This window comes from Cupressus sempervirens, chromosome 10 (assembly GCF_028749045.1).
Source record: "Cupressus sempervirens isolate cs-2001-9-10 chromosome 10, ASM2874904v1, whole genome shotgun sequence".
Classification (NCBI taxonomy): domain Eukaryota; kingdom Viridiplantae; phylum Streptophyta; class Pinopsida; order Cupressales; family Cupressaceae; genus Cupressus; species Cupressus sempervirens.
The window spans coordinates 532,433,408-532,441,661 of NC_143127.1; the positions used below are offsets into that span (position 1 = coordinate 532,433,408).

The 8,254-nt window shown below is 30.5% G+C and overlaps 1 pseudogene; it reads left to right on the forward strand.

Annotated features, from left to right (window-relative positions):
- The first annotated feature begins 6,872 nt into the window (after positions 1-6,872).
- On the forward strand, positions 6,873-8,054 carry LOC149534988 (CBL-interacting protein kinase 5-like; annotated as a pseudogene).
- The last annotated feature ends 200 nt before the right edge of the window (positions 8,055-8,254 follow it).

Sequence of the window (8,254 nt, forward strand, 5' to 3'; positions counted from 1 at the left end):
CAACTCTTCCAGAAAGAAAAAATGTGGTTGGTTGCAAGTGGACCTATAGAACCATGTTCACATCAAATGGAGCTATTGAAAAATACAAAGCAAGGTTAGTGGCTAAGGACTTCTCACAAGAAGAAGGTATAGACTATATTGAAATCTTTGCTCCAATAGCTAAGATGACTTCCATTCGTATAATAGTTTCTTTAGCTACAAATTTTGGTTGGAATATTTTTCAAATGGATGTAAAAAGTGCATTTTTGCATGGTGATTTAAAGGAAGAAATTTTCATGCAACAACCACCAAGATTTATTAAATATGGTGAAGAAAAATTGGTATGTAGATTAAGAAAATCACTCTATGGTCTTAAGCAAGCACCAAGGGCATGGTAGTAAAAAATAAATAAGTACTTTCTAGATGTTGGATTTAAAAGAAGTAAAGTTGATCTAGATGTGTATGTAAAATATAGTGATGATAAAGTTATTATCATTGTATTATATGTGGATGACTTTATTATTATAGGAGATCACACACATGATATTGAGATAACTAATGATCAACTCAAACAAGTTTTTGAAATAACTAATTTAGGACTAATGCACTACTTTTTGGGTTTGAAAGTATGGCAAGAAGAAGGAAGGATCATGCTTTCTCAAACTAAGTATGCTCTTGATGTACTTAAAAATTTCAATATGAGTGATCGTAAACCATGTAATACACCATGTGAAGTATGACTAAAGTTGAGTACTAACTCTACTCAAAAGAAAGTGGATGGAAAACTGTATAGGCAGCTTGTTGGAAATCTTTTGTATCTTACTATAATTAGACCAGATATTGTATATGTGGTTGGTATTGTATCCAAGTACATGGCAGATCCACACATTGAACATTGGAAAGTAGCCAAAAGAATATTAAGATACATTAAGGGTACTTACTAGCTTGGCATCAAATATAAATATGGAGGAGAGCCTACCTTAGTTAGATATATAGATTATGATTATGCAAGTGACATTGATGATAGAAAGTCAACTTTAGGATATATCTTCCATCTTGGATTGGGACCAATCTCATGGAGTAGCAAGAAGTAATCAACAGTGTCACTATCATCTACGGAAGCTGAATATATTGGTTCATCAAAGGCATCTCAAGAAGCAATATGTCTTAGACAATTCCTTGAAGAATTGCACCATCCACAAAGCTCACCAACCACAATATTTTGTGACAACCAAAGTACTATCAAGCTGGAAAAATTTGGGTATATCATGCAAGGTCCAAGCATATAGAAGTGCATCATCATTTTGTTGAAGATCTAATTGAAAGTCAAGAGGTGGAGCTTCAATTTTGTGGAACAGAAGATCAACTTGCTAATATATTTACAAAAGCATTGTCTATTGTAAAATTTATGAAATTTAGAGATCTATTGCAACTCAAAGATGTTTCTATTCTCTCCAAATAAACATTATGGGGGGGTGTTAGAATAAATAATTTTTATTTATCTCTTGGTAGTTAGGCATTTAATATGTAGTCTAGAAACATCTTCAATTGTCCTGATTCTCCTTTCTCTCCACCGTAGCCTATTAGAACTTTTTGGTGGTCTGCAATATGGTTATAAATACCAGCCTCTTGCTTCATGTAAGAAACAAAATTTTGATATTGTTTACTAAATAAAGATTTAGTTTACTTTGTGCATCTCTGCCTTTCCCTGTTCCATTCTATTCTAGTCTATTTGTTGCTCTCTTTTATCTCTATTTTTGTTGTTGTTCTTGCTCTATTTTTTACCTCAAGTTTATTAGCATATGTGGAGTGTGGGAATTTCACTTTAGTCATTACTTGAGATTATAAGAAATAAAATCATAAAACCAATTGGTTATATCAAGTTTAAGCTATATTAAAGTTTTATGTTGGTTAGTTATTTGTTACAAAGGAGTTTGATGCTTTGAAAAGGCACCTGATACCTCTCAGAAAAGTATAAATATGGAACATTAAAACACAAAAGACACATTTTTACATAATAATAAAATAAGGCTTATACATATAAATTAAACATACACAATTCTTTCATGGGCAATGATTGAATTCATGCAAGTATGTGGATGTTGATAACTATTATTAATCTAAATAGTGAGTAGATATATATGCAATTTGAGAGAGAAATATAGTGGATTGATCATCACATATGAGTGTCTTTGTTGATATTATCAATCTAGAATGACCATTAAGCATTATTATTTTTATTTATTTATATAAAGCATTAGAGTCAAAGTACTAGTAAGTTTTTTCCTTTATAATCATTTATAATTTTGTGAGCAATTTAAATATTAGATTGTGATAAGGGTTAGATATAGAGAACTATTAAATTGTTTCCATATCTTTGTCTAGTTTGTCTCCCTACCATACGAATTAAAATTCAATCTGTATTAATTTAAGGTCACATGCATATTTGATCATTTGCCTGTTGATAATTAAATTGTTGACGTTATGAATGCATATAGTTTTATAAAATTGTACATAAAATCTAGCATTGACTCTAATGCCCTTTTAAATAAGGCACTAGTTCTTACATTCTTTATATTATGCTCAATTGATTCATAACATGGACATTGGCAATTATTTTCTTTCCTTTCCTTTTAAAGAATCAATATATTCATATAATTTATAAGTATTCTCAATTTAAACATTGTTACTTTCAAATAATTACATTCATATTTGTTACAATTCCAAAATATTGAAGTCTTACATTTTTAATTTATTGGTGGAGTTTTGAATTTAATATAATTGTAGCATATTTCACATATTTACTTAAGTAGTACACCCTGAAAGTGCTCTATATTTTTTGCCATTTGGTGGACTTTTGTTACATTTGTAATCAAATTATCTTCTCTAAAATGCCTAAGTTTAAAAAAGACATCTTGGGAGTAGGTGCAGCCACCTTGGTCCTACAGAGCCAAAAGCATAGAGGACATGGATCTAATCAATCAATCCAATCAAGTTGGCCTCAACCAATTGGATTTTCGAGCATTCATTTAGCAAGGCTCATAGGATTCTAATCTATGGTTTGGAAACCAACATATTGGTGACTCTACTAGGGAGAGTTGCAAGTAAACTTTTTAAAAAAATGTTTTTACACCGACATAGAGATTTATTTAATCAAGACATTTTGTGAGTTTCATAATTCAGATTTTGTTTTGAACTGATATTTTTTCAACATTCAATCTTTTCTTATTTATTAAAGCATTTGAACAATTGATAATTTATTTGAATTTTTGAAAAAGTTTTGATATTTCAATTCAGCATTTAATATTTGTTTTCTTGTTAAAGTTTCTCAATGATTGATATTATTTAGACTTTTAAGTCCTCAATCTTCATTTCAACATAAAGTATTGAACATATCATTGATGTCATTTAAAGTTTTCTTGAATATCATATAGAAAAGATTCTTTTATTTTCTACTAAAGTTCTAATTTTTGTTTCATATATGTATTTCTCTAAGAATATTTTCCTTTCAACTTTTTTGTGGCATATACACTACTATGGAAGAACTTAAATTTCTAAATTTCCCTTGAAGAGGGTAGAAACTCTATCATATATATATATATATATATATATATATATATATATATATATATATATATATATATATATATATATATATATATATATATATATATATATATATATATATATATATATATATATATATATATATATATATACATACATACATACATACATACACACACACACACACATATGTATATACACACACACACACACATATATATGTGTGTGTGTGTGTGTGTGTGTGTGTGTGTGTGTGTGTGTGTGTGTGTGTGTGTGTATAGTTCATGAATGATGAGTTAATTTGTATAAAAAGAGGAAAAAATAATTAGGCATTTATCTTTAAAGTACATATGGGGAAGGAAATTGATGAATCAAGGACAAGATAAATTTACATAATTAAACATCAAAAGAAGGCCAAGAAAGAATAGCAGTATAAATCAAACATCAAACATGATTTATTCAAGACATAGAGACTTCCATGAAAGGAGTAATATGCAAAATGGAGGAATTAACTCAAATCATAATAGTCCTAAGAATGAAGATGAAAATTTCAATTCATTCTTCCAAGTCCCTAAAGTTGATGAAGAACCACAATGTGAAATAACTTAACTAGATGAGGAAGAAGAGGAAGAGTTTCAACAATGGGATGTAATCATTAGAAAAATTGTTGAAGTATCTAATTAAAAAAATGGCAAAATACTTAAGAGGCAGCCTGATCATATCCTAAATAAAATAGGAATATCAAGAATGGATATTGTTTCCCCACAAAATAAAGAAAACAATAGAGATAAATAAAGGGGAAAAAAAAAAGTGGAGAGAAGAAAGAAGAGAGCATATTCAAGAAGAGGTAAATAGAGCATCAAGTATGACCCTCCTCACATAAAAAAACCTAGACCCACTTTTTGATACTAGCTATTTGAATCCTTTGTTTGATCATGGGAAAAATAAAAATCACAATGAGGGATTTGGGAGACATTATATAAATAATCAACATGTTGGAAATTTAAGACAACTTGATTGAGGAATTCCACACAATAACACAAACATATGGTAGCCTCATGGTGGGTATCAAACCAATAGAGATATTAATCACAATAAGCACGGCTATAGAATACAAATTCAAGGGATAAGATATCATATCATAAAACACTACTATATTTGTACCTGAATTATGATAGCAAACCATCACAATTGTGATGGCTATTCATCGCCCAAGTAATAGAACCATGAATTGGCTCCCGTTGGATGGGTGTCAGACTTTTGTTGTCACAAATTATGACAGTGAGGGTATCCATCATAATAGAGACAGATAAAATTATCATAACATGGAAGAAGGAAGGGACAAGAGTTCATGTTCACGACATTGCAATTGCAATAGTACATCATCATAATTGCAATGTCTTAAGCTTCTAGTCCATCATCACAATTACGATGTTGATGGGATAGCTATGTTGTGGAAGCTATGTTCATCTTTCAAGACTAGTCATTGTAATTGTGACGTTGTTGCGACATCTATGTTGTGCAAGTGACAACTAGCCATTGAAAGAAGTCATCACAATTGTGATGGCTAGTCAAATTATTATTTTTTAAATGTTGCTTGTAACACCTAGGCTACTTTTGCTATCAGAGAGGCTTCAAGATCTATCTCACATGTAGCTATATCTCAAAGTTCTCTTTCCAAAATGAGCTAGGTGGCATGGACAAATGTGACATTGAAAGGATACCTTCAATGAAAATAAATGTGGTTACAGAACTAGGTCAGTATGGTTTAAGTGAGTTAGTTGTAGTTAATAAGAACCCTTCTAGTCAATTCAGGCTACAATCTGGTTTGGGAGTAGATTGTCTATGTAAAGTTACAAATGGTGGAGTCTTACCACAGGTTCTCCACAATAAGAAATGTTATTGATTCAACTATTCATGATGACAATCCTTTTCCAAGCACAAGATAAGGGTCCCTACGTGAAATAGAAATATCACACGGATTCAAAATGGGGAAGACTTACACAATAGCAAGAAATCCTATAGAGTGACAAGAAATGGATAACTTTGTGAATATGGATAAGGAAGCTACATATTTTTACAATATTCTTCACTCATTCACTCCAATAAATCAAATGTTGAAGTGTAGAAATTGCACACCATCAGATGCATGATGGGCTTATCTTCCTCAAACTCTAGTGATCACTCAAAAAAATCCATCAAATGTTGGGGGAAGGGATATCCATCAAATATTGATTCTTCAAATCCATTGACTCCTGCAAGTGGAATATTATTTGACAAAACTATCACAAATTCCCTAGACACAAACTCCAACTTGTTTGTAAAGCAAGTTCAAGAGCATACTAGATGTTTTCCTATTGATGAGGAAAGACTAATTAAGGAGGAGAATATATATTATCATACTGCAATAAATACAACTCAAAAAGGATTTATCTCATTGAATAAGAAAAACATTCTCAATACCAAAAATATTCTGACAGACTCGGTAAAACATAATTCACCCATATCTACTCCTTCAACTAGAAGTTTCTTTAAAAGGATCGTCACTAGCTCCACATAAAAAAGACCAAATATGTTAAAAAAGAAAGCTCTGGTGAGCCCTAAATTCAATTCTACAAATCCTGGAGAGCAAGTTTTTGTAAAGGAAAATCTAAGTGTGTTGCAAAATAGATATGGTCATTAGTCAAAAAGAAGGATTCAAAAACACCCAATGTAAGAACTGGTAGTAGCTTTGCAAGCCATATTTCACCAAGGATAAGTCAAAAACCAAGCAACATATTATACAATGTGAAATCATTTATTCCATTAGTTTAGTAGAAATAGGCAGTAGCATCAATTATGACCAATAAATTCTTTTCATATTCTGAGAAAATAGTTTGTGTTTTATCATATGCATTTAATGTTTTTAATGTGTTGAACAAAACATCTTTTCCATTGTTTTTTGTCTTCTCTCAGTGTAACAAGGATTCCTTTGAATTATTTAAAAGCCCTTATTTGAAATCATTTTCTCATTTAGCTTTGAACTTCATTTGATACGGTTGTCCTACAATAGTGACTTATCACCATTTTCAATTTTGTTTAAACTATCACTTCATTTTGTAACTATGAAAATCACACTTTTTCTCATTATTTGGCTGTCCTTCTCCACTACTTCTCAAATTCTTCCATGACTCGTGATTGTGGTAACAACATTATCACTATTCATTTTAATACTTCATTTTATCATCTACTAGTCATGTAAACAACTCTTTTAAATGTACTTACAAGAAAAATGAAAAGTCATACATTAAGATTAGACTAGTCAAGCATCCCAACATTGTTCAACTATGATTACACTAGTGAAACATCCCAACATTGTACAACTATTTTAAGTCATGGAAAGAAATACCAAAATTATTATTTTTTTATGGAATGTATTATAGGAGAACTCTTCAACAAAGTTTCCAAAGGAAAGATAAATGAGGATGTAGCAAGGAAATACTTCCAACAAGTTATCAATGTAGTGGACTTTGTGACAGCATGGGAGTTTATTACAAAGATTTGAAACTGCAAAAGTTGAGTCTTGATCAGAGCACCAATTTGAATGTCTTAGACTTTGGATTTAGTTCAATGACTCAATAACTCAAGCATGATTGTCTATTGCATACAACATTTGATACTCCTACATATGTTTCACAAGAGATGATTACAAGAAAAGGCTATGATGGTGTGAAGGCAGATGTATGGTCATGAGGGGCTATTTTGTTTTTTTTATGGCTAGGTGTCTACCTTTTTGAGATCCCAATCTGATGGTCATGTACAATAAGATATACAATTGATAAATTAAATTTCCATCTTAGTTTTCATATATATGGTGCTAGAAGGATAATGGACATGTTATTAGATCCCCATCCTAAAACCTAACTCACTATTCCCTGGTTGATGGAAGTTCCATTATTCAAAACACAATGTAAGCCTTTACATTTTGATATAGAGGATATGACCTTGTTAGCAAAATTTTTGACAAAGTGAGCTTCAAGATGAGTCATAATTCATCCCCTTATAACACCCATGTAAAGAGGTTATCAATTTTAAAATGTATTTTAGGTCATTTATTTTCCTCATGGCTTCATCTATTATACCTACTTAAAGAGAAAAAGATATCAAAAAATGAAAAGAACTTTACATCTACTCAATCATTTTCTAGTATATGCACAAAGCTTGAAGAAGCAGCTAAACTTTTGAACTTCAGTATGAAGAAAATAGATTGCATAATCAAGATGCAAGGAAATAAGAATGGAAGAAAAGGTAACTTAGTGTCTTTTGCAAATATTTTCAAGGTGACACCTTCATTCTTTGTAGTGGAGTTGAGAAAATCCAATAGAGATACAATATAATATGAAAAATTATGTAATCAATAGCTTAAACTTTCTCTCAAAGATATCATATGGGTTTGGCAAGATGATGATCATACTTTGGGACTTGGGTCATTCTTAAGGAAGAAGCTAAAATTATTCAGTCAAATTTAAAGAAACTAGATTGCAAAATCAAGATGTTGGGATAAATGGTTTGTACATTTGAAACCATAAATATAAATATAAAAAATGATTAATCCTTGTGAATAATAATTTTTCTCAGCATAAAAAGTAGTAATGAGAATGTGATAATAAAATTCACATGCCCAATTCTATTAATTTTTTTTAAAAAGTTAACTCATCCATAATTTCAA